This window comes from Eupeodes corollae, chromosome 1 (genome assembly GCF_945859685.1).
Source record: "Eupeodes corollae chromosome 1, idEupCoro1.1, whole genome shotgun sequence".
In the NCBI taxonomy this organism is placed as follows: Eukaryota; Metazoa; Arthropoda; class Insecta; order Diptera; family Syrphidae; genus Eupeodes; species Eupeodes corollae.
Genome location: NC_079147.1, coordinates 43,467,221 through 43,493,333, shown reverse-complemented (window position 1 = coordinate 43,493,333; position 26,113 = coordinate 43,467,221). Strand labels below are relative to the sequence as shown.

Sequence of the window (26,113 nt, the reverse complement as noted above, 5' to 3'; positions counted from 1 at the left end):
TGAGACAAGCTCCAAAAACTACCAAGAGTTTCGCTGATAAGTAATAAAGGTAAAAGAGGCATCTTATAGCATAATACACCTTAATTCATAGTTAAGTGGGAAACAACTAAAAATGAGGATTCTTTGTGATCCTTTGACTGGTCTGTCATTTTTTTATTTTTTAAAGACTTCAGTTGCGTTTCTCTCTATAAGCGAGAAATTGTTGTAAAGATGGTCAACTATTTTCTCAACAATTCCCGATTGAAAAATTTAAAAACCTTTATTCGTCGGACATGTCTAAAGAGCCAACAAATAAATTGACTTCAATAATTTATTATTGCGGATAATAAAATCAAGATATGCAGATTCGACTTTCAGAACAAATTCAGTGGATAAAATTATCACGCTATCACGGGCTGATATTACCGAATTCGAAACTTGTTAATTATTGTTGCCCAGACTACAAAATAACATTATAATTTACTGGGAACCATTCCACAATTATGTTTCTGGGAATGAAGGAGCTGATGTAATTGCCAGAAAAAGGTATTACACTAGACCAATCCAATATTTACTTCCATAAGCATACCCCATCCTGTGAATTAACAGATCATTGATAATAAAATACTCCAAAAAACTAATCATCGATTGATAAGCCTAGAATACTGAGCACCAGCCAAGAAATTCTGTTCCAAATTTGACAAAATAATATCCTGTTTAACTAAGCAATTATTTCGAGCATAATAACTGGACACAACCTTTTGCGATACCACAGGAAGAAAATGTGGTTTGTTGCCAACGACATATGCAAGGAGTAACAACATGTTTTTCTGAAAATCGACAATATCATATTCCGTCTAAATATGAACATTTCGATATATACGATTTTGTTAAAAATTTCCACATTATAAATCATATTAATGAATCGTGCCGACCAAATTTCTCATGTGTAAAAAAACCAGTTAAAGAAAAAACTCCTATGAGAACCGTTTGGCAATATGAGAAAGCCAACTGGGACGGTCTCAATGAATTCTTCAATAACTTTAACTGGTCATTATGCTTCCTTGATAGTGACGTAGATTCCAGCGCAGATATGCTTACAAATTTTATTCATTGTGGAATGAGAAATTTTATCCCGAATAGGGTAAAATTTATCATGGTTTGATTCGAGCTGTAAAGAGGTAATTAGGATCAGAGATGTAAGTTTCCGGATTTATAAAGCCAACCCCACTGAGGAAAATCGGAATAAGTTCAAACAAGCTAGAAAGACTTGTAACGGTTACATTCGGCGGACCAAATTTTTGCATGACCAGAAACTAAGGCAAAAAATACTACAATGTCCCAAAGGTAGTAAGAATGTCTGGTCATTTGTAAAAAACGTACGAAACACCACCTGATCCTCGGTTCCAACGTTTGCCCATAATGACACTCCCTATGTGAGCTCGATTGATAAAACCAATTTGCGTGCACCACAGTTTGCTGTTAATTCGACGCTACCGGAAAGTGTCATGAGTCCTTCTGTTCTTGAGAGCGTAAATGATTCAATGGGACGAATCTTCTTACGCACTCGTGCAGTTGCAAGAGTACTGTATTCCGTCTATTGTTCTGAATAGGTGTTCTTCCACGCTCGCAAAACCACTGCGTAAGCTTTTCCATCTTTCCTACTCTACAGGTCTCTTTCCGAGCGGATGGAAACAGCATTTGTACAGCCTGTCCCTAAAAAAGGCGAATTATCCTCTCCCTCAAACTATCGTCCAATAGCACTCAGGTCACTTCTTTTCAAGGTCATGGAAACGCTGATTAATTATCTCACCGAACAGTGAAACAAATCTTTACATCGTTTTGGAGAAAGTAAGATTATTGCACTTGATATTTCAAAATCATTTGATAGAGTTTATCACCAAGCTCTCTTCGTTGGGTTAGAAATTACCTTTTGGACCGTTCAATTCAAGTAGTGTTGGACGGGTTCAAATCTGATATTCACAAAATAAACGCCGGTGTGCCCCAGGGCTCCGTTTTGTCTCCAATGCTCTTTCTTATTTCTATAAATGATCTTTTGTCTGAAACTTCTAACCCTTTAAATTGGTTCGCTGATGACAGTACTCTCAGCTTTTCATATTCGTTTTTAGATTCTCATCCTTGTCCTTCGATGTGGAATTTCAGCGGCAGCGTTGATAAGCTCATTAAATTCTGATCTCGACAGCATTGTACAATGGGAAATCAAAAACCGTGTAGAATTTAATGCTTCGAAAACTCAATGCTGTCTCCTGTCGTTAAAAAGTAACCCACCCCGATCTATCCATGAGCGGCACCTGCATCGAGGAAACTAATCAACTTTCAGTACTAGGTATGAATATCACAGATCACCTCTTATGGAATGATCACATGTTCCATATTGCAAAAAATGCTGCTAGGTGCTTAGGATTTCTCCGACGGTGCAAGAAATTCTGCTCTGGCTGTAATTTACAAAGCCTTCATTCGTCCAACACTTGAATATAACTCGCAGATTTGGGCAGGTGCCCCTAAAACAAGTTTAAGTATTTTGGACAGGATCCAAGAAAGAGCTGTGAAAATGATAGGCGATAGAACTATAACCGAAACAATTACGTCACTTGAACACCGCCGCAATGTTTCATGCCTTTTGTTGTTCTACCGATATTTTTTTAAACAGTGTTCTATCGAATTAGCCAGTTGCATTCCCCCCCTAAAACAATTCAGCCGTAGTACTCGTACTTCTAGGAATGCACATCAGTTTAACCTTGAGCTCAATTTCGGACGTACTGTCAAGTATAGTTATTCTTTTTTTAAACGCATATCGAGAATGTGGAATGTTTTACCCAGTTCTGTTTTTTCCTATCATTGTGATATATAAAACTTTAAGACCAAAGTGCATCGGTATCTCCTCTTTAAGCCTTCCCTTTTTTCCAAAAGCTCTCACTGTGTTTAAACTTCAAACATTTTAAGGGTATTAATAACCCCTTGAGTATTTTAAAAAAAATTAATAACCTATTGGTTCAATAAACGTGTCCATTTAAGGTCAAGTACAAGCACTTGATAATTCATGCTTTCATACTTTTTGAATACAGTCATTCTTGCATAAGATGACAGCATCTTTCTTGGAAGACGAGTCCACTTTTATTCAGAGATCAAAAACAAATCCTGTACTCTGAACTACTAAAAGTCATTCATTCACTCATTCCACTTTCCCAATTAATGTAGCGTCTTTCAGGCAGAGCTTATGGCTCTAAAAGAAGTCTTGTTCGGGCTTAACGAAAATGTAATATCAACATCTGATATTCGGATTTTCTCAGACAGTCAGGAGGCCATTTAATTAATCGAATCTGCCTCTACAACACATTAATTTTAACCTTTCCTGGACAACAAACCGGTAGGACTCGATAGAATTCCCGCAGAGCAACGTCATCAAACGAACTGCTTCATCCGCTCATAAACGAAGCCTGGGCCAATGAAAACTTCCCCGATGAGTGGAAGAAGGAAATGATCATCAACCCCCATAAAAAAGGTGATCTTACAAAGTGCGAAAACTAGAGAGGGATTTGCGTTCCACCTGCCGTTGCCAAAATAGTAGCAAAAATCATACTGGAACGCATCAGAGAAGTCCTTGAGGCCACACTCGTATTGATGATTTCAACAACCTACCGATCACTAATGAGCAGTGCGTTGAATATCGAGCAACACTGTTGTTCGTCGACTTCGAGAAGGCCTTTGATACCGTCAACAGAGAGTACAGCTGGTTAACTTTGCGGTAGAGAGGCACCACAATAACATATGATGTCACCTTCTGCACGATGGTAGGATGTCACTATTTTGTCGAAATAATTGAGGAATAACTTTTTTAGCTTAAGAGCAAAGCTACGATTGTTTCGCACAAAGGTCGAATCTGTTCCGCTTTATGGGTGCAGCACCTGGAAAATCATCCGTCGCTTTCTAAACTCAGAGAGTATATTCAGCTGTGATTTATTATAAAATTAATCAATGGGTCATTCATATCACAATCAATTTTGAAACAATTAAACTTTATTTATAGCCGTTCAGGTTCATGTAGTAGACGACAAGTTCCTTTACGTCCTACATCAAGCAGATCGAACTATAGTAAAAAAAAAACACATCGAGGAGGAATCAGCGTCACTAGGAAAAAGTTGGAGAAAGCTGAAAAATATCACCAGAAACCGCACACTATGGCGCGTTGGCGTAGTAAAGGCTCTGTGCCCCTAAAGTGGTCCCCAACGGCCTTAACAGGTCTGAGGACCTAAGTAAGAAAGCAAGTTAATGGGTGCGGGGTCATAGAGACATTCTGATAAACTCACCAAAAATGATACAGTACTACCAATTCTAACACGTTTCGCTATTGATGTCATACCATAAAAAAAACCAACATAAGGCCACTTAAATAACTGGCCTACCCTACATAGATAGCGCACAAGGTGGTTAATATAATATGTAAGCCGATTGCACATAAGTTCCATCCATCCATTAGAATTTTACGTTTCGTAAGGAACTCCAATGGGCTTCATTGAGATCAGTAAAAAGCCTTAAGATTCTTGTGGTATCACAACGGTCAAACAGCTAGCCTAAGAGTGTCTTACTCCATTATAGACAGTCACTTAAAAAAAAACACATAAATTGGGTGGTGCAACAGTCCGTTGAGAACTACGGCTAACTTACAACTCTCAATCATTTCTGTGTGCGAGTACTGTTATCAGTAAAGACAGCTACTTAAACCTTACATAACTTAAAGTCCTATAAACAACACTACTAGATCGATTTGATGTCTCAAAATCACGATACAAAACTACTTAAATTTCAATTTTATATTGTATTTCCATTGAATATTATTTTAAGTTATCAGTATTGGTCAGATCCCAAATTTTTTTTCTGTCTCGGTTCGAAAAATTCCATGTTTTATAAGTTTCATAACATAATACAATTTATTTATTTTATTGCTGTCCTTTTTTAAAAACAGTGTCTTAGACAACATTTATTATAACCAAAACCAAATGACTGCTTTGGAACATAAACGTCTAGAACTTATCAAAAACCACTTTTTCACATTTTCACTGTTATGCCTTCTCATTCTTAAGTTTTTCCTTGTTTTGCCTTAACGATCCTTTTGTGTATAATCTTAACCCAAAAGACAATTATTATTTTATAAAAGAAACAAAACAAAAGTAATCTCAATTTCAATTTGCTAAACAAATTGCCAAAATTAGCATTTCAATTTTCTCAAAACATCTTCTAAGATACTTTAGACTTAGACACCATCATCAGACAAGAAATTATAACCTACTTTAGCTTCTCTGTTGCCAACCACAGTTACATACACCCACACACACTAAGAAGGTATACTCACACTCATGTAACATATATTTCATTATTACAATTTTAAAATCATTTAACTTTTTCACAGTGGTGGATTTTATCAAGACGAGACAATTTGGGGGAAAGGTAATATAATATGATATATATACATACATATTGTAGACTACAGGAACAGAACCCATGTGTTTTTGAAGCCTGTTGTGCTTATAGAAAAGAAAAATCTTTAATTTATTTATCAAGGCTTTAACATCAGACTCTGAATATTAAAATAATATACTGGGATTTAAAAAAGAAAAGAATTTTTAAGTGTCAATTATAATTTTTTTATTGAATTATATTTATAAAGTAATTTTATTGAATCAATTTAAGGATGAAAATCTATCAAGGAATTGGAAATAAAGACATAGACTCTGCAATTGCAATTATTATCGGGGAAAAATTACAATCCAATTAAGAGCAACAGCATTGTTATAAATTAAGTCACATACAAAAGTACGTATACATCGTGTTGTACTTTCTTATACATTAATTGAGAGACAACTCCAGATATTCAAATTGTTTAAGATTTTTTTGCAAAAAAGTATTAAACCTAGAATTTTTTTGGTCAACACACATTTCAAACATATGCGTATAACGTGGCCACAACAAAAGACAACATATATAAATCAATGTTTATAGTTTTTAGGAAAACAGTTTGAAAATTTATGTTTTTCTTTTTTCAAATTTTTCAGATATTTTCATTTTAAAACAATTAATCTTAGCTTTATAATAAATATTCTAATATATATACATTTTTTGGTTCATACAAATATCCAACGGGAAGAAATCTTAAAATTTTAAAAAGGGTTACAACTAACAATTGCTAATTAAATATGAGCTTAAATTCTTAAATTAAGTAATATATGTTTTTTCGTCAACATAATAATTAATTGGAAAGTAACTTTTCAAAATTAAGTGTTCCCTCGCTGGACATAATAACAGCTTCCAAATGCTTCGTCAGTAATCGCATAAGCTTATTTTCTCAATCTTGTTGGATGCCCTACCATTCTTTAGGTTAGATTTTCTCCTATAAATACTTAAAAGGTTTTCAATCCAGGCTAACCGCTAGACAATCTATATTGGCAACTTCGACATCAGGTAGATACTGCTGTACGAAGCCTGAAGTATGTAGACGAACATTGTCCTTTTTTGAAGATGAAACTGGCGTAGGTAACGACGTGATTCTCAACTTTCTTCTATTTATCGGTTTACCGTCAATCCCTTCGCTCCAAGGTTTTAGCTTCCATTGAAATTATAACCCAAACCATCCAGGAACAAGCCACGTTTCCTTCAATGCAACACTGTGCGAATCTCCCTCCTTCTGTAAACTCTTTCTCTTCTAAAGTTAAAATTAAGGCACGTTCTACTATTATCTGAGAATGGAATGTAGACCTATTTTTCATCAGTCCAATTAACGTGTTCTCTGTTAGGATCAACTTGGTGCCAGTAGCTGACGTTTTTAGATCAGGGTTAGCTGCCTAAAGTTTTTTTTTTGACAGTGGTTAAAGTATTAAGTTCATTATCAAATAAGTTTTAAAATTTTAATAGTTACTTTAAATGGACCGTTAAATTCAATTGCTGCAAGAATGTTTTGAAAAAAAAACTTTATTTTTTTAATGTTTTTTATGTTGAAAAAAAGCTCAACTTTCTTAAAGTTTCCATTTAAGGTTTTCCAAAACTTTACACCAGACCAGATAAAATGTCCATGTCACTGATTAGATATATGTATATTCATGGATTTGGTTTTTGAAAACTTTGGGATGTCCAGAAACAACGAATATGCGGGGTAAGCACATTTGCAGAATTTTGAAAAACAAAGCACTTCAAGTGTATTCGGTTAGAAACCTAATTTATTTAAATTTAAGAAATTTGTGTTGTTATCTTGACGACTACAACGACGACTACTTAAAAAACCTGAAAAACGGGTTAAAAATGGGACTGACACATAATGTTTTCCAAAATGAATTTTTCATATCGATTAAAACTAAAGTTAATAGAAATACAAACTGAAGCTGATATTGCTCAAAACAAAATTTTTAATATTTTCTGTGGTTTGTCAAGGAATGAAACCAAGGGAGCTAAAATTCTCAATGTATATTAATGTGTAAAATAAGAACATTCTTACACTACAATAGCATATTCATGTATTAGTCTCACAAACGAAACAAAGAGTAGTTTGAGAACATAAGGATCTCGGAAATCACCGCCAAAATCATTTGTTTAACTACAGAAATAATATGGTCAAAAATTCAAATTTCGATTCTAAAACAACTTCCAAGTTAGAAAAACAGATACTCCTTGAAGAGCAAGAATAAAAAATGTAATCAAAAATAAATTGGAACTTTTTGGTGAGTAAAACTCATGGTTATACATTTTTCGACATTAAAAACAAAAACATTTGTAATGCTACATTCCCTAAATAATGTTAATGTCATCAGCAATTATAAGGGCAGACGATATTTTTATACTCAAAACCAAGTCATTTAATAAATAAAAGTGACCCTAAATGGCTGCCCTGAGGCACACTACAATTCACCATAAATGTACTCGAGGATTTATTGTGAAATTTTAGACTATATTGTCATTTTCTAAGTATGACGAACTCGAATTTAAGAGATTCTCGTACCAAATCTTGACAAAACAGTTTAAAAGTTTTAGTTATAAAACCTAACTTGTAAAACGTTTTTCTATGATCAATAAATGACCAATCATCGTTTCTTTAAACCAAGATCCTTGCACAAAATACGCCATAATTTGATCAAAGCTATAAACAATTCTTTGGAACTTAGGAGAATTGACCGATTTCAAACGTTTGCTACAGAAGGCTGAACAGCAACGATATATTCAACATTTTGACCATCCCGTTGACTCACTGAGACGGTTACATTAAATGTTAAATTGTTTGTCAAATAGGGCGAGAACTACGACCAAAAACAGAGGCTGAGATGCGACCCACACTGATAACTTCCCATCCCGTCTGTCGATTTGTCTTGCTTAAAAGTTTGTCTATATGTACTCGTATCAATTTTTACCAAATTTGCGTACTATTTTTTGAAGATTTTATTTTTTATGAAAAAACGGACTGTTGGATTTTTATATAAAAATTACTGAATATCAAAAACAATATTTTCTGTGAAATAAAATAAGTTTAAAGCTAATTTTTTTTATTTTTGAAAAGCTATTTGAGTCGAAAATCAATTTCTACCAACTTTTGTTATTTTTTTTAGGGTTTTATTTTTTGTAAAAAAACTGTCAATTCGATTTTTTTCATAATTTTACTGAATATTAACAACAATATTATTTAAAAGATAAAAGTAAATTAAAGCCAATATCTTAAAGTTTTGAAAAGATATTTGAGTCAGAAATCAATTTTTACCAACTTTTATTATTATTTTTAGATTTTAATTTTTTGTAAAAAAAACAGTCAATTCGATTTTATTTAAAACTTTAACATATGTTAAAAACATTATTCTTTGTTGCACAAAATTTGGAGATGAAATCATATTTCAGTCGTAACAGTTTCGAGGTGACAAATTTTTTCCAGTTTTTTTGATTTATAAAAAAACCGTTGAATGGATTTTTTTCAAAAAAAAACTTCTTTGATATCACGTTACAATACATTATACAAAATTTAATTCAAGTCTCTAGCGTTTTTGGTTCGTAAGATATTTAGGGTTAACCAAAATTTTCACCTTTTTTTTCAAACTGCTATGGTAAAAAAACCACGCACGCAATTTTTTTGAGAGTACTTGCTGCATCTTTCTGCCTTATTATCTGTATAACAAAATTTATTTGAAATCGATATCTCTTTTGGTTCTTGAGCTATGGACGACGAAAAAAACGTCGCACGCACGCACAGACATCTTTCTAAAAATCTTTTATTTCGACTTTAGCTACCTTGAAACGTCGAGAAATGTCAAAGTTTTCAATTTGACAAATCGAACCGATTGCAATAACTTCCTATGGGAAGTTAATAAGATTTTTTTTTTTTAGATTTTTCGTAGAATTTTTTTTATAATTATTAATACTTTTATCATTGTAAAAATGTAAAGTTTACTGAATAAATTGATGATTAGTCACAGTTGTCAAGTCCTTTATAGAAAACCCAGTATTGCAATTTTTGGAATAATTGGAAATTGGAATTATTATAAAAAATTATTAAAATATAAGAAATATTGGTTTTCAACTCAAGTACCAGAAACAGAATATACAAAAAGAGGTTATAAATGAGTAAGACAGCAATCTTCCTCTCCAAGGTGTTGATTCACTTAAAGAAAACGTACCATAGTCGAAGACGTGAAATAACGCATTATTGTTGTACCGCTTGAAAATGGCTTGATGACATGCATATTTTTAAAATTCTTAAAAGCCGCAAAATCAATCTTTAATGAATAAATAAATAATTTGGCGCAACAGTCAGTAAAGAACTAGAGCCTAGTCCTAGTTACTTACAACTCTTATAATTTTCTGTGCTCGAGTCATGTCAAGGATGGAGGAAAACTTCAGTTTATTTGCCGAATTCGAAAGCCTTTTTTGAGAATGCGGTTTTCATGCCAAAAAATTTTTCTTGGAGTATTTGTTAATTCCTCGTAAATGGCATTGAAAGAAACTGTTATAATCATGGATTGAACTTAAGACATATTGCATGGCAGTCCTACGCACTAACCATCACTTAAGCAGATTACCCAGATATTTAACTTGCATCATTTTATATTCCCATTAAGTAGTAGCCATTACGCCAGTAACTTTCAAAACTATAACAAATCCTCTGCTGGAAGCACATATCTATTCGTCATAGCACCATCTGTATTTTGATTGCTAAAAGAAACTTACGAAAGGTACATCAATGGAAGTAAAGTTTCAGCTTTCATTAATTCGCTCTTGAATAATATGTAACATTACTGAAAATATCCCTACCAGCAGTGATAAGCCTCTTCAAAACCTTGAAAAATAACTAACAAGTTGAAAAGCCACAATGAAACTAAAATACCCACATGTTTTTCAAGATATAAAATAATACATTTCCTGCAATCCATTAATTCCAAATCGCTGTGCGAAATTCCCAAGGCAAAAAAGAAAAAAAAAATCTTTTTGTTTTTGTGTAAAGGTGCCTTCAATATTTTTATGTTGATTAAGCACCGACATTTTGTTTTGATTATTTTGTCTTCAACACTTTTTCAACAACTCATAAAAATCTCATTTTATCCTTCCTTGTTTTTTATTTGATGCTATCGTCATCTCCCAAGTGACTCAATTGATTTATAAATCTAAAAGGCATATAAAAAGGTATACCCGACCCGAATACCATGAGTTCGTGTAGATTGCATTCCATTATGTCCATGATAACAATACCCTGTGGGAACATTCGCAGCTGTTATCAAATAAAATTTACACGTTAGGAACTTTTTTGTTTTACTTGGAGGCACTCTCTATGTTTAGAGAGTTGCCAGATTGGACTATTTATAAGGAATTAGGCAATTTATTTTGTAGTTTCCATCAGTATGAAAGACCAATCTTGTAGGCTATAAGAACACCAAATTTAATCTTGGACGAAATTTGTTGTTTCACCAAAGTTAAAAGATATTTTTTTGTAAATATTGGTAAACTATTGTTTCAGCAATGCTATACGTCCCTAAGTTTGACTTACTTACTTAAGATTCGGCTACAGTCCTATGCCCTAAAACTTCCCCACTTTGCTCGTTACGTAGCTATATACATAGCTACACTTTGGTCGCTTGACAGAGGGCTTTGCCACGTTATTTGTTTCTTTGCCCAAAGAAACAGAAAATATCAAGAGTAATTCTTTATTTGATCTCAGAGCTGGTCTTGTTTTCTGTGTTCATAGGGGAGCCTGATTAGACAAATTTCTTAACTACTCCAAAGTTACATCTGTCGGTGATGATATTTTGACCTAGACGTCATCCGTGTTGTAGGTCCTTTCTTGATGACAGCATGTACTTTGTTTTGCCTTTATTAACTGTTGAACCCATTTTTGCCACCTCTTACTTAATACTCACAAAAGCCCCATTGACATCAAGCTAGTAATGGACAGACTTTTGAAAGATAGAGCCTATAGTGATGACGAGGGAACTCTGCTCTTTTATTATTTAGAAATCGCAGGACAGTGCATCACCCTGCCTAAAGCCTATTTTGACATCGAAAGGTTCTCTTAAGTTGTTTTCAGCCATTATGGAAGAGGGGGAATTCTCCATGGTCATCCTGCACAAATAGACGAGTTTGAAATTGATGCCAAAACTAGACTGGTTCTATACAGCTCGTCCCTGGAGATGCTGTCATATGCGGCCTTAAAATAGATGAAGAAATAGTGGGTATCGATTTGATGTTCTTCGGGGTTTTCCAAGATTTGTCGTAATGTAAATATTTTATCGACTGTGGATTTCCCTGGTCTAAGACAAGACTGATAAGTACCTGTCATGTTGTTGATGATAAGCTTTAGAAGTTCACATATTACTGCAGAGAAGATTTTGTAACCAATGTTAAGGAGACTGATTCACCTATGGTTGGTGCAATTAAGAGGGAATCCTTTTTTAATTGCGGGCAAATAGTACTGAGAGTCCACTCATCGGGAATGCTTTCTTTCGACCATATCCGACCGTTCAACGTTGTATCTCCTCCCAGCAACTCCCTGTTTTGCCTTGGGTCTGAAAACACGTAGTGCTACGTGACTAAGTTCGGAATACCTATATTCATAGGATATATCTCAAGAAGCAGTAGAGAAATCGACTTCAAATTAATTTTGTTTTATAGATTTGATCATTAAAATTTGAAGAAGGGACTTTAAAAAAAATGATTGGGTAGTTTATTGAACTTTTGCAACTTAACAAAAAAAAATTAAAAATTTGGTTAGCCCTCAATATGTCAGGAACCAATAACTGCACCTGCTTTAATACACTTAGAAATTTTATAAATAAAACATCAAGTCATTTTATAGTCAAAGATAACTCCAAGATATTTTTGACTGCTTTATCTTTCTATCCAGTATTTTAGAAAATGCTACATTTTTAATTGTTTAACTACAATTCATTTGTAGTACAAATGTTAATAATGCTGTCAGTATCAATCTCAATCTTACTGACATCTAATCTTAAGATCATCGGCTGATAAAAGTCGCTTTAAAAATGAAACATAACTTGATAAATCATTAATTAATAGGAGTGGTATAAGATGACCACAGTGTGGTACACCAGAAAATGTCCTTATTTTACTTGTTAACACGTCACCAAAGTTTATATCTTTACCTTTGAAAAATCTGTATAAATAACGTCGACTTGCAATCGGTATCCTAAACAACCAAGACAGTAGTGAGACGACTTATGGGTTGAATAAAGGTTTGGTGTTGATTCCGAATCCTTACTTCAATTTTCGTTATATTTATGTGGTTGTTTAGATTCAGAAATACAGGTTTTTAACCAAATATTTATATTTTCTTCAATATGTTTCAAAACTTTATTTTATTAATTTAAGACTAAGAATTCGTACCAATACCAAAAATAACTTTTACACCGTTTTCTGTTTTTGCATTTAAAAAATTTAAGAATAAATGCTTTGGGTTCTTCGGGTTTGTAGATTTGGAAACGACTTAGCATCAGAAGGTTAGATATTAGTTTTTTTTTTCGAATTAAAAAAGGTTGTTTTTCAAATGCCTCTAGTTTAAGATTTGTTTTGATTGCAACTAAGGCCTTACTTCCCTGTTGACCAGTGACACATAATGTTTCCTTAAATTACAATTTGTCGTTTTGCAAAAAGAAATAAAAAGCTTCAATAGGAATATAAAATTATTTTTGGAATTGACTAATTTTTATTTCCAATTTTGAGCAACAAATATTTACAAATTAATCTGTTTAGCTTTTTTAAGACATGGCAACCCTGCTATCTGGCATTGGGTGTGTAACTGTGCATAAGTGGTGTTACAACAAAAACAGATACTTTACTCTTCTTGGCTTAGTCAAGTATTTATTGTGTTTTATTTTTGTCATTGTTTTTGTTTGCCTTATCTTTATGGGCTCCTTGACAGGATAACAGATTATAAGTGATTAATAAATATTTACATTTTTTTGTTAAGTAAAATGTTTCCATAAGTCTTTCATTTATGTATGTTCTTATTGTCTTAACATGTTTCATGTTTTCAGAACTCAATTAGCCCAAAAACAAAATAACTTTAATTAGACGTCAGTAAAATTAAAGGGAATTGTAAACTTTCAGGATATACCTTACCTACCTTGTACCTACCTAGCTACCTACGTGGTGCACCTTAGTTTTAAAATAAGTAAGACTAAAAAAGGAAGTAGCAAAAAAGGGAAACAATAAAAATGAAGCTCAATATGCAAACACTTTCTATACAAACTCCGGAAGGTCTCCACTTTGTAATTTCCTCTAAATTGGTGTAAAATAAACGCCATGTAAAATATTTTCCAATAAAAACTGTCTGCACAAAATTCTGCAGTGATACGTGATATTTACGTAACTAACTTTAGGTTGGGTGTGTTCGTTCGCTACTGTGTACCAAACTAATGAAGTCATATCTTTTAAGTTCTCATATTTTCCCTGAAAACTTAAACTAAAACAAAAACTAAAACTAATTTTGAGAGCCCTTCACATCCGGTTCGTTATATACTGTTTGAAATTAAATTTAATGAAGTAATGAAGGTTTGGTCCTTGCGATAGTAGGTTGGTAATTTGAATAATTTTAAGAGAGAGAGAAAAATTTAGTTTTAATAATGTTAAATATATATATATAATAATATAAAAATGCATATTCTAAGGATTAATTGTACATGGTTTTTAGTCATCATCAGAGCTTGTAAAGACTATTATTATGGTTAGTACACCACTGGAGGATCAAATTAAGGAACAGTCTTTTAAAGTTCTCAACGGAATACAAAAATGAAATATTAAATAATTTTAATGATGACAATTATTATGCATTAATTATGACAATGGACGAATCCTACAGAGAGCAACTGCATTTTTATAGTAACACTGGACTAATTAGATAAAACCTAAATGATATCATTCTTATAAGTAAATTTTAGCTTAAACCTGAAATAATTTATATAAATTTTCCAAGGTCCTGAAAAAAAATATTAAAAGCGTAAAATTGTACCCAGGCGTTGTACATTCTATTTTGTCTTATGGAGCGATTGCGTGGTGGCCTGCGCTCAACAAGAAATGCAATATCACGAAACGCAATATCAAGAAACTAACGAAGGTTCAAATAATGACTAGTTTCGGTACTACTGGAGCCCTTCGATCCTACTCAACAAATGCCTTAAATTATATTCTGAACCTCCTACCAGTAGACCTACGCATTAAATATTTAGAAGCATGCAAAATGGTGACATCAAACCAAAACCAAAATAGAAGCACATCTATCTGCACTGACAGCCAGGTGGAACATGAAGCAGACTGCAAAAACCGTTCTATCGAACTTTTATGCAGACCCAGGCATTATATAGCCAGAGTCAATGCAAAATGTATCAGAAGTTGGCTGATAGGAGAGCATGCAGCAAAGCTAAAGATCCCCCACAATACTCACTGACGTAGCTGCGGAGGCCAACATGTGATTCACTTCCTCAGTAAATGTTAAAATATTGACTTGGCTCAACTGGAACTCGATCTATTTCAGATTAACTGGCAACAAATATATTAGAAAATTCTATTCGAAGTTTATTTAATAAGCATGTGAGGAAAGATCTTCCTTCTGAAACATTCCGGAAAAGTATACGAGATCTTGGAGTAGGACCATTGAAAGGAAAATCTTAATGCTGATTTTGCGACCAGTTCAGTCTGAATGTATTAGTGAGGTAGAAATGATATGGAACCAGTGGATCCGAGCTTAAACTGTTTTGAATTTCAGGCAGTTAAAGAAGCTGATTTAGAAGACAATATTTTAAAAATTAAATCTAAAGCCATGAGGTTTGATGAAATGCACCCCTCGTTTATTAAGATAATACTACCTCACATACTTCCCACCCTTACGCATATTTTCAATACAATCATTACCACAAGCTCCTTTCCTCATACTTGGAAAGTTGCCAAAGTGATTCCTGTGATCAAGAAACCTGCTACTTAACATCTTCCGAATACAGAGCAATTTCGATTCCTCCATTTATTTCAGAAATCACAAAATTTACTTAGCCAGATCTCGAAATAAAAAAAAAAAAATAATCTCTATTGCTATTGACCATGATCAAGTATAGTTTTTAGGATTATTTGACTTCTCGAAAGCCTATGATACGGTTAATCACATTGTTCTTAATTCCAAAATGAAAAGGCTGTTCCGATTCAAAGATTCACCTTACGATTTAATATTTTCTTACCTTTCGTTAAGGCGTTCCTTAAAGATCTTGATGAATTTTCAAAGTCTTGATTTACGTTCTGAATGCGGCAAAATGGCTCTAGAATTGCTAATTTTGTCAATATACATAAATCCGTCATAAAATGATCTTCTTTTTATTTGTTAATACATTGGTCCAACGATTTTATGGTACCAGCACTAATTGAGTCGCTCAGCAAGGGCTGTTTTTGTCTGCCATCTCTACCTATCTAGCAACCTAAAACTATTGGCTCCTTTAATGAGAAAACTTAAAAGTTTACATTTTGAGCAACAATATTTGAGAGTAGATACCGATTCACATGTGCTTAAAGTTTTTAATAATTAAAAAGCGAAGAAGATATAGAGTACAGGAAAATATTCCACATTATTTATGTGCGGCTGAAAAAAGAATCTCCATAATTGACAATACATCGGAAATTGAGTTGAAGGGCAAACTTTTGGACATTCCTTTACGTTGCGGGATTGTACCAGAATTGTCTGATTGGGACTAAGGATGAATGTAATTAACTATTATCGATGTAAGATGTTTTCTATAATTTTCATAGGTTGGTAAGTAAGTTTCTAATCTCACGTAGGACACAATTTTAATAAAACATTTTTGGTGCCAAACTTTATCAAATACTTTTTAAAAATCAAGTGTAGTAATTTTACTTTTTAAAAACGATGTAAGAACTTCATGACATTGAAAAAAAGAACGTACTTGCAATAGGAAGACATTAAGGCTTTTCTTAGGGACAAGCTGCACAAATTCTGTTTCCCTGCATTCAGAGTGGGGCAGATGTAAGAACTTACGCAGAAGTCTTGCCAACACCGAAGAACAATTAATAGAAGTAATTTTTAAGAGGAACTGAGAAAATGGTAGGTTGAATCAAACTTCAAGTACAAGCAATTATGTCTCACAAAAAAAGCTGAATTTGAAAATGTTCTAGCAAAAGCTTTAAGTCTGGCCACTAAAATTTTGAAAATTTTTCAGCCACTTGCTGAAAATGACATGGAGGAATATTTTCTCAAACCAAAATGTATTGCTGCTGCTAAATAGAAAATATTCAAATGTGTTGTTAAAACATCTCTTTGTTAGGTGGCACAAGTTGGGGGAACGGATGAATTTGAAGCAGTAGAAAAGCTCTAAATAAATTTCATAAAACAAAAAATAAATACATTTCAAGAAAAAAGCACCTAACTACGCAATTTATTTAGAAATTTAGAAACGGGCGTTGGAAAAGTGTGTGTTAAGACACCAAAGACAAATATTAAAAAAAAAAAAACAGTTTTACAATGCAAGAAACAATAGAATTATTAAATGGTGTAAATTGAAAATTATTAACTTAATTACTTACTTAGAAGTGATACTATTCGGGTAAGAATATGTCCAGGTCTTTCAGTACTTTTGCAACAAAGAAGTTGGTTCCATGGAATCATTTACAGTAGCAAGAGTGTCATTGAGGACGACCGTTTGGACTGAGGACTAGGTAGTGTCTGGTACGATTTTTACTAATCATCAAAATGTTCACTAATTTCGGAATATTGTAGTATTTTTAGCGGAAATTTCTGGTCATGAAAAAATTCAGTTTTTAATGTGACCATTTCATGTGTTTCTAGCTTGTTTCAACTTATTTCGATTTTCCCAATAGGTTTGGTTATACAACAACAAGTAAAACTTAAATCGTAATAATCTTCGAACAATTCGGAATTTTCTTTGGGTTATATACTTTTTTTCTGCTTGGGATGGAATTTCTCATTTCGTTCTGATTTGTTATTAAAATTTTAGAACCGCTTCAATCCTAGAAAATGGTTAAGTAAACACAAACATCTGTTTAAAACAAGCAGTTTTAAAAAAAATTGTCTTCTAGGTGCAATAGACACAGGGATATATAATACATACAAACAAAATCAAAAATTCGACTTAACTCGTTTTAACTTTTGACTTTTGAAAGAAGGACATAAGATTTAAATTTTCTTGATATTACATGAACAATTAAATAACAAACAGAGCTATGTTGCTTAATCGATGTATAAATGTACCTAAACAAGTATTTTTCTTCTTCTAATTGACGTAAAAGGCGTTGCAGAAAAAAATAACCTTGACTCTTCAGTCACGTAGCCTACAAATTATACCTACTTAAGTATAAACGTTAAAAACATCAATTATAAGATGGCTGCAGAAGTTTTTTTGATCAGATGTGTGTTGTGTACATAAGGTTGTTTGATTGCCTTTGTTTGTATGAGTTAAATGTAGAACATGCTCCTAAAACACCCCTTTTTGAAGCTTTTCCTCCATTTGATGTAAATAGAGTAGGAACCTTCTAAGCATTTTCTACATAATTGATTGATTGCTACTTTCACTTTAAATTTTGTCTAATATTTTACCTTCAAAATAATTGTATGCAACGAATAATAACGTTTTCGACATTTGGTAAATTTTAACAAATGACATTGCCAGTCTCAGAAAAGTTAGACAATCAAATAGTAAATTATAGAAAAGTGTCATCCGCGATTGATTCCTTTTCAGCATAGTTTCAAGGGGCTGATGGATTTATCCCAAGACACAATTTTTCCGACTCTTACGAATACATACTTATATCCAGAAGATGTATGGACGTTAGACATTACCTATATTTCTCGTAGACGGAGAGAAATCAATGTTATCTTCACTCCGTGAGCAAAGATATCCTACACAGAACCCACAAATTTCAGATGTATAATATTTACAGTAGCAAGAGTCTTTCTTTCTTCTAACGACTCTAGAAAGATTCGTAGAAACTTACATTCGACACAAATTAAATGGTAATGCTTTTTCACAGGCCCAACATGCTTACAAGAAAAGCATATCTGTTGAAACAGCACTTCATAAAATAGTCGATGCATTCAAAAAATCAAGTCCCTTCAAAGAATATACCTTAGGTGCATTCTTAGACATCGGGAGGCCTCTAACAATCTCACTAGCAGAGCTATTCAACAAGCCTTAAATTCCGTCAACTTAGAACTAATGTTGTCAAACCGGACTGACTCTATGCTTAAGAAAAGAATTGTTAACGCAGAAGTTGTACTAGTAAGGACATGTGGGGTTCTCCGCAAGGGGGAGTATTATCTCTCATGCTCTAGTTATTATTCGTTAACGAATTCTTAAAAGAATTAAGTTTAAGTGGATTAAAGGTCATTGCATACGCAGACGACTTCGTTATAATGACTGAAGTGAGACTTATACCTACACTTTGTGAACTTCTATAATTAGGTCTTGATGTGCTAAGTAATTGGGCCAGTAAGTGTGGACTTAACTTCAACCCACTTAAGACAGAACTGATTCCATTCACGAGAAAAAGAAACATTTCAATTATGGATTGCCCTACTACAAGTGGTGTTTCCCTACAGGTTTTCGATCCTTTATTAAAATGGAAAGCAAACATCAAAGAAAGAAAGAGAAAATCTCCAGTCGCCTTCTATACCTGGAGCAGAATTTTTGGTAGAAGATGAGGTCCAATCCCTAAAACCATTTTGTGGATGTACAATGCCATTGTAAGTCCGATATTACCATACGAATGTTTGGTATGGTTTTCAGCCCTTTAGAGATGGTTCTAAAATGTACGTAAGGCCTTGCATTTTTGTATGTAATCCTTGCCTAAAAATATCAATAAAGCTTCCAGATTGTTGCAGTGTCTTTCAAATAGAAGTACTGGCGGTTTCTAAGGCCGCTAAGGATCATTCTTAACATAATTTGGAACACAAATTAATAGACATATTTATCGACAACCAACTGTTACAAAGAAACGAATGGAACAGCTATTTCTATGAGAGCTTAGTTCACTCGGCGGAATGAACACGGGTAATTCTAACAGATGGTAATTCTGTTAGGCAATGAAAAAGTAGCCAATTGGCAAAAAAAGGATGAACGCTCGATCCATGGTATGGAACAAATAAATTAACAAATCCACCAAAGCTAAATTGAAAAAGAAAACAGCAGGTTTCTAGGAATTTATGTTTGTTTTTTTGCTTAATACCATTTTAATAACTGCAATCCAGCAGCGTCTTAAGATATCCAATTCTGAGTTTATGTCGGAAATTAAGTTAACCAGAGAGCTGCAACCATATGAAATGGTTGATTTATGGGCTCTTAATCCCAATTGAGATTCAATAAACAAATTTATTTTTATTAAGAAACTTCAAAATTCTTTTCTTGCGTATCGGTTCATCTAATTTCTGTAGAGGATAAGAGGCTGAAAAGTTGGAGGAGGATTCGTTCCAAGTCTATGCGAATGTCAAAAGCCAAAAGAAGAATGACTATATTGGGAAATTACTTTTTTGACCCCAAGAGAAATTCTCAATTTTCGCCAGAAATCAGAATGTATCAGGGAGGCTTCCTTAAACGTAATCCTTGCGAACGTTTTTCTATTCAAGTATTATGAGAACAAAAACTGAAAATGATCTCAAATTTTTGTATCTTGTACAAAATATTGTTATTAAAAATTTGTTAGTTTGAAGTTATCAGTGTGAGTCGCATCACATCCTCTTATTTTATTTCTAGATGATAACTCATAAAAACTGTCATTAGTGTTTACTTTTTTGAACTTACTTTGGAAAACATTTTAAGATACACAGTACCGGATACTGGTAATTGTATTGGTATTGAAAAAATCTAGTTCCATGTCCTTGAAAATAACCTATAGCAGAAGTTCGAAATATAATTTCAAATATTTGCAAGTTTTTTTTTTTAATTGTTACAATGCTTTGAAAATTTAAAAGACTTGTTACCAAAAAATACTTTGCCAAACTGGTTGAACATTTAACTAACATTTTTTGGTTGAAAGAGTTTTTCATACGTTGCAAATATAGAAAACAGAAAGTGGTCAAAGCTCAGTAATTTTATGAGATTGAATTGATACCGAACAAATTAGTTAATAAAAAAAAGTACTTTTTCTTTGAAAACTGTAAGCTTACCAAGTTGTGATATTTCAAACGTTTGTATTTGTATTAACACGATAATGGTAAGTTCATGATTTAGAACGTCAGAACTGAGGCAAGGCACTCCAAAATGGATGTCTACAGCCAATGACAAAAATGTTGTCATAACTGAAATTGATGTTGGTGTTCCCAAACATGTCCTTGCAGTCTTGTTTTTAAAAAAATAATATGGTTTACATGCTCATGAGAAGCTGTACTTATCGGTGAAAGAATTAATAACTGCTTAAAAACGAATGCATTTAAAAAAATACCTGATTGTTTTTTACTAGATTTAATTTGTCCATATTTCTAGCCTACTATATTTTTTATTTAGGTACTAACCCTCGTTTTACCTTATTACAATAAACTTTTAATAACAATTTGTCTGTGGGTAAAAAAATTGATTAAGCGATTTTAAAAGTAACGTAATATAGTATTTTAAAAAATCGATAAACCGACTTTCAAGCTTATTATACGAGTATGTTGAATTCATTTGACTTAAGAGCTCCTTTTCATATCATCACGATTCAGGAAAAAAGGATTTTAAACATTACAACAATTGCTCTTGAATTTCAAAATCTTAACCCAAAGGATGTTACTTTTTATGACCCGATAAGATTGTTTTAATAATCGAAAAGATACAAAGTTTTTCATATTCCAGTTATAGCTGCTGTATAGGAATATAATAATGATATTATTTGTGTCCTTTTCATTTAAAATGTTGCCAATAAGGCAAAACAAATACGGTTCATTAAAAAATTTCAAAAAAACCATTCTTCCCTTCTTCTCTCGCATATCCTTCCTCCTCATCTTTCGTTTGTCTTTTTATAGATCATAAGAAAATAAAAAAAAATAAACAAAACAAAAATCCTTGAAAGGTAAACCAAATGCCAAAGATTTTTTCCACCGCATCATCCATTGATTTTATTTTCTGCAATCAAGAGTTCCTATAGATATTTATATATGTGGTAAATTGCACCTACCTATAAAGTATTATAGCAAGGTAACATCAGACTTCCTAATCTCTAGGAGCAATCTTTATTTTCTATACTTTAGTTTCTATGGGGCTGCTTTGTACCGAGTTTTCAATGAAAAATCCCACAGAGTCCTGTCAGCTTTATCCGCTGTATAAATGGTATTCAATAGTAGTTTACATTCAGAACTTACAAATACTAAGAGAAAAAAGAAATAAGAGAAACCGGTGTAAGGATTGTTGACACAATTACTGTTTTTTTTTTTTTGCGTAAAGAAAGTTAAATGCAGTCCTTGTATTCGTAGGTTTACCTATTTATAAAAGTGCAGACACAGTGGAAAGGACAAACGACCCCTTCTTTTAACCTCTCTCTCACTTAATAATATACACTACACCCCACAACATTTAGCGAAACAATGCGAAATCGCATTTCTACAATTCTATACGTACATTTTCATGTAAAGGACGAGTTTATATACATAGGTATAACCTCATCATTAGGATCCATCAGAAGGTCAGGATTTGTCGTTTATAACAACAACAAGAGCTCTGCCATTATAAGGCTGGCAGCGTTCCAAGTGAAATGCTTGATGTCGAAAGTATTGATTTGCCGATTTTTACATTAAAATTAAATGAAACCCATATACAGTTAAGGCCAAATAAATAGGAACATTTCTTGATTTTGTGCGTTGAAGTCTTTTTTCACTTAAGTGTTATTAACGCTCAATATTTTTTCAAACAATTCAACTAAGGGCACTAAGCTAATAGAGATCTTCACAACTATGCTGTTAAACACAATAAATAAACACTTGAAAAAAAATCTCACACAATGTTATTGTTTGTTTGTTTAAAAAAAAGTCAAACTTTTGCTAGAAGTTTTAATCTGAGATCGATTTCGAAATTCTTTAAATATGACAATATGTAGCGAAACAATAAATTGGATTGCAACTTGCTGACAGGAGATCAATAATAAAAATGAGAAACAGTGTTGGAGACAGAACAGAGCCTTTTGGCACACCAGTATTTATTTTGTGGTTTTTAGATTGGAACTGATACAATACAAGTTGTGTTAGAACGGTTCGAAAGAACTTGTTTTTAACTCAAGGAAGAAGGGATTTGTCGACAACGTAGAGGACGTTATTTCAGTAAGGTAGTAAAATGGCAAAATCAACAGTAGAACTATGGCTACAAAAGACGTCATTAACAAGCTTTCGTTTCGCAAGACATTTCGTAAGATAATTTTAATCAGCGTTTCCATGGACTTAGAAAAAGAAAACATAAGTTCAGATTGGCCTTTTTGAGGATTGGTTGAACAAATGCTTTTTTAAAACTTCTAGATTAAAATGGCTTAGGAAGTGATTTTGTTAGCGTGAAAGAGCACTTTTTCAGAATAATGTTTGAGAATACCATCTCGACAATCAGATTTATGCATGTTGCGATCCTTTGAGAGTTTCAAAATAATGTGAGTACGAAATAAGATTCGTCCCATAGAATCTTTAACGTAATTAAGAACTAGGGACACTTGACATCATCAGGCAAGATGGTATTTGAAAATAAGTAACCTTTCTCTATAAAGCAAGCATAGAAACCGATGATAAGGAAGAGTTATTAAAAGCACATAGCATTTGTTGGACGTAATTTTTCGTCATGCATAAAAGAAAATGGGTGCTTCAAGCCATTCCTATTGGTTGGCTTTTTCTCTTGTTTTTGTTAACTTCTTTGCATCTTAAATCTTTGGTTCTGATATTTTAAATCCATTCGAAATAAGAGTTTCCATTGTCAAAAAATTCATAATAGTTATATTATATACACTTGAGCTTACGTCACTGCCATAAGAAGATCTTGATCTTTAAGAAAAAATTTAGACTGTCCCAGTTGGCTCCCGTATGAACAAACAGGTCTACTTAGTCCTCTTTCCTTTAGTTTGTAGATATAAAACTTTGGTCAGATGTCCATGAAGAACCAGGGATTAGTGACTTACAACTCTCAACCATTCCTGTGTTTGAGTACTGTTGTCAGAGTTGGAGGGGACCAACAGTTTAAAGCCGAATCAGAAAGGGTGATTTGAGAAAGCACTTTTCATGATAAGAATTACTCGTGGAGGATTTGTTAATTCCTCGCAAGAGGCAGTATCAGTGAAAAAAACTTTAGATGGCATAAGCAGGAATTGAGCTCAAGACCCCTTTTATGACAGTCCAACGCACTAACCATCATGCTATGGGTACATCAGCAATGATACACTACGAAAATTTGTTTGCAATAAAATGAAAAATGAATTTTCAACAGGATAACAACGCCAAATATACATTTATTTTGATTTTCGTTCTGTATACCTGGACCTAAAATTCTATTGAACACAAGACAAAAGTGAGTAACCATTAGCTTTCTAATAAGATTAATTTTTGAAAAACTGTCACTGTAATCAACTCAACTTCTCAATAAAGATGCCAATACCAATTAGGCTATGAAAAATAAAATTAATTTAATGGAATTAACATTAAAAAAGGTATTTTAAATCATATCTTTACTAATATTATAAATTGATATTATACTTACCTCTGACTCGATCCACAATATGATTTCAAACTGGCATGTCTCAAAAGAGAATTCCTTCTCTGACCACAAATACATTCAGTTTGAGCTCAAAGATCTAGCAAATACATCTACGGGATTTCGAAATCACCGGAATACAAACTGGGAGCGTTATAGGGAGGTACTAGCACTGCTAGCACTGCTTAATCACAACCTTCTTAAAAGCTCCTCCAGTAAAGATGAACTAGACCTTTCTGTTAATCATCTCACCGAAGCCTTAAATGAATCAATGAGATCTTCATGCCCTGTAACCATTTTAAAGGGTAAAAAGAAACCTCATTGGTGGCATAAAGAATTAGAACCATTCAGAAAGAGCTGTCGTAAGCTCTTCAACAGATCTAAGTACACTAGATCTCCTTCTGACTGGGACTTATACAAACAAGCTCTAAAGCAATATAAAAAAGAATTAAGGAAGATAAAGATGTCTTCTTGGAGAAACTTTTGTGGTAAAATAGAAAATACTTCAGAAGCCTCAAGACTCAGGAAAATTCTCTCAAAAAGTCCAACAATACCTAGTGCTTTAAAGACAGAAGCAGGCACGTGGACTATCACAGATGAAGAATCTCTTAATCTGTTATTAGACACCCACTTTCCAGGTAGTTCTAACATATTCAACGACTTAACATCAGAGTCTCAAGCTTCTACAAGCGATTTAGTTGATCTAACAACGCGGGAAAAACTGCAATGGGCCATAGACAGCTTTGATCCATATAAATCTCCAGGACCAGATGGAATCATTCCGGCCGAACTACAAAAATGCTCAGACATGATTATTCCACCATTGGAAATCATTCTGACAAGCTCTGTAAGGTTGAGATATATTCCCAAAGCCTGGAGAATGGCAAAAGTAGTCTTCATTCCCAAAGCAGGGAAACCCTCACACGTTAACCCTAAAGATCTACGACCAATCAGCCTATCATTCTTCCTTCTTAAAACCTTGGAAAGATTGATTGACATTTACATCAAACATAATTTAAAACCATGTCTCATTTCCACACTCAACATGCTTACTCTAAGGGAAAATCAGTAGAATCAGCACTTCACTCACTGATACGTACTATTGAACATTCCCTGGAATACAAAGAATATAACCTGGTAGCGTTCCTAGATATTGAAGGAGCTTTCAACAACGTCAGTTACCAGGCGATCACAACAGCAATGGATAAGCTGAAATTAGAGAAGTCACTCATAGATCTTATAAGTCTCATGCTCAAAAGCAGGATAATAATTTCTAACATGAGAAGTTTTACTACCACCAGATCGGTGAATCGAGGCACTCCCCAAGGTGGAGTCCTTTCGCCTCTTTTATGGAACATGGTAGTAAACGACTTACTTACAACATTGGAAACAGAAGGTTTCAAGGTGATTGCCTACGCTGACGACGTTGCGATATCCGTATCTGGGAAGCACCCCCAAGTTCTCTCGGAACTCCTACAAAATGCCCTTAACAGGCTAACTAAATGGGCTAATCAATGTGGATTGGACGTCAACCCACACAAAACAGAATTAATACTCTTCTCGAGAATATATAAAATTCCTCAGATTAGCCCACCCAAGATTAAAGGAATACCATTAAGCTTTTTCGACCAAGCTAAATATTTGGGCCTCATTTTAGACAAAAAACTAAATTGGAAGGCAAATATTGATGAAAGAGTCAAAAAGGCTACTGTAGCACTTTTTACTTGTAAAAAGGCCATAGGATCAAAATGGGGCTTCTCCCCAAAAATAACCCACTGGCTATACACTTCGGTAATCAGGCCGATACTCATTTATGGAGCCGTCGTATGGTGGACCGCACTGGATAAGATGGTAAATCTAAATAAACTCATTAAAGTCCAGCGGTCAGCAGGTATGTGCATCACAGGAGCACTTCGCACAACACCAACCGCAGCACTGGA

General features: G+C 33.5%; 1 protein-coding gene across 9 annotated transcripts in view; it reads right to left on the bottom strand.

Annotated features, from left to right (window-relative positions):
- Nucleotides 1–26,113, bottom strand: part of LOC129943179 (uncharacterized) — a 191,927-nt gene that overhangs the window by 106,900 nt on the left and 58,914 nt on the right. The window lies entirely within an intron of this gene.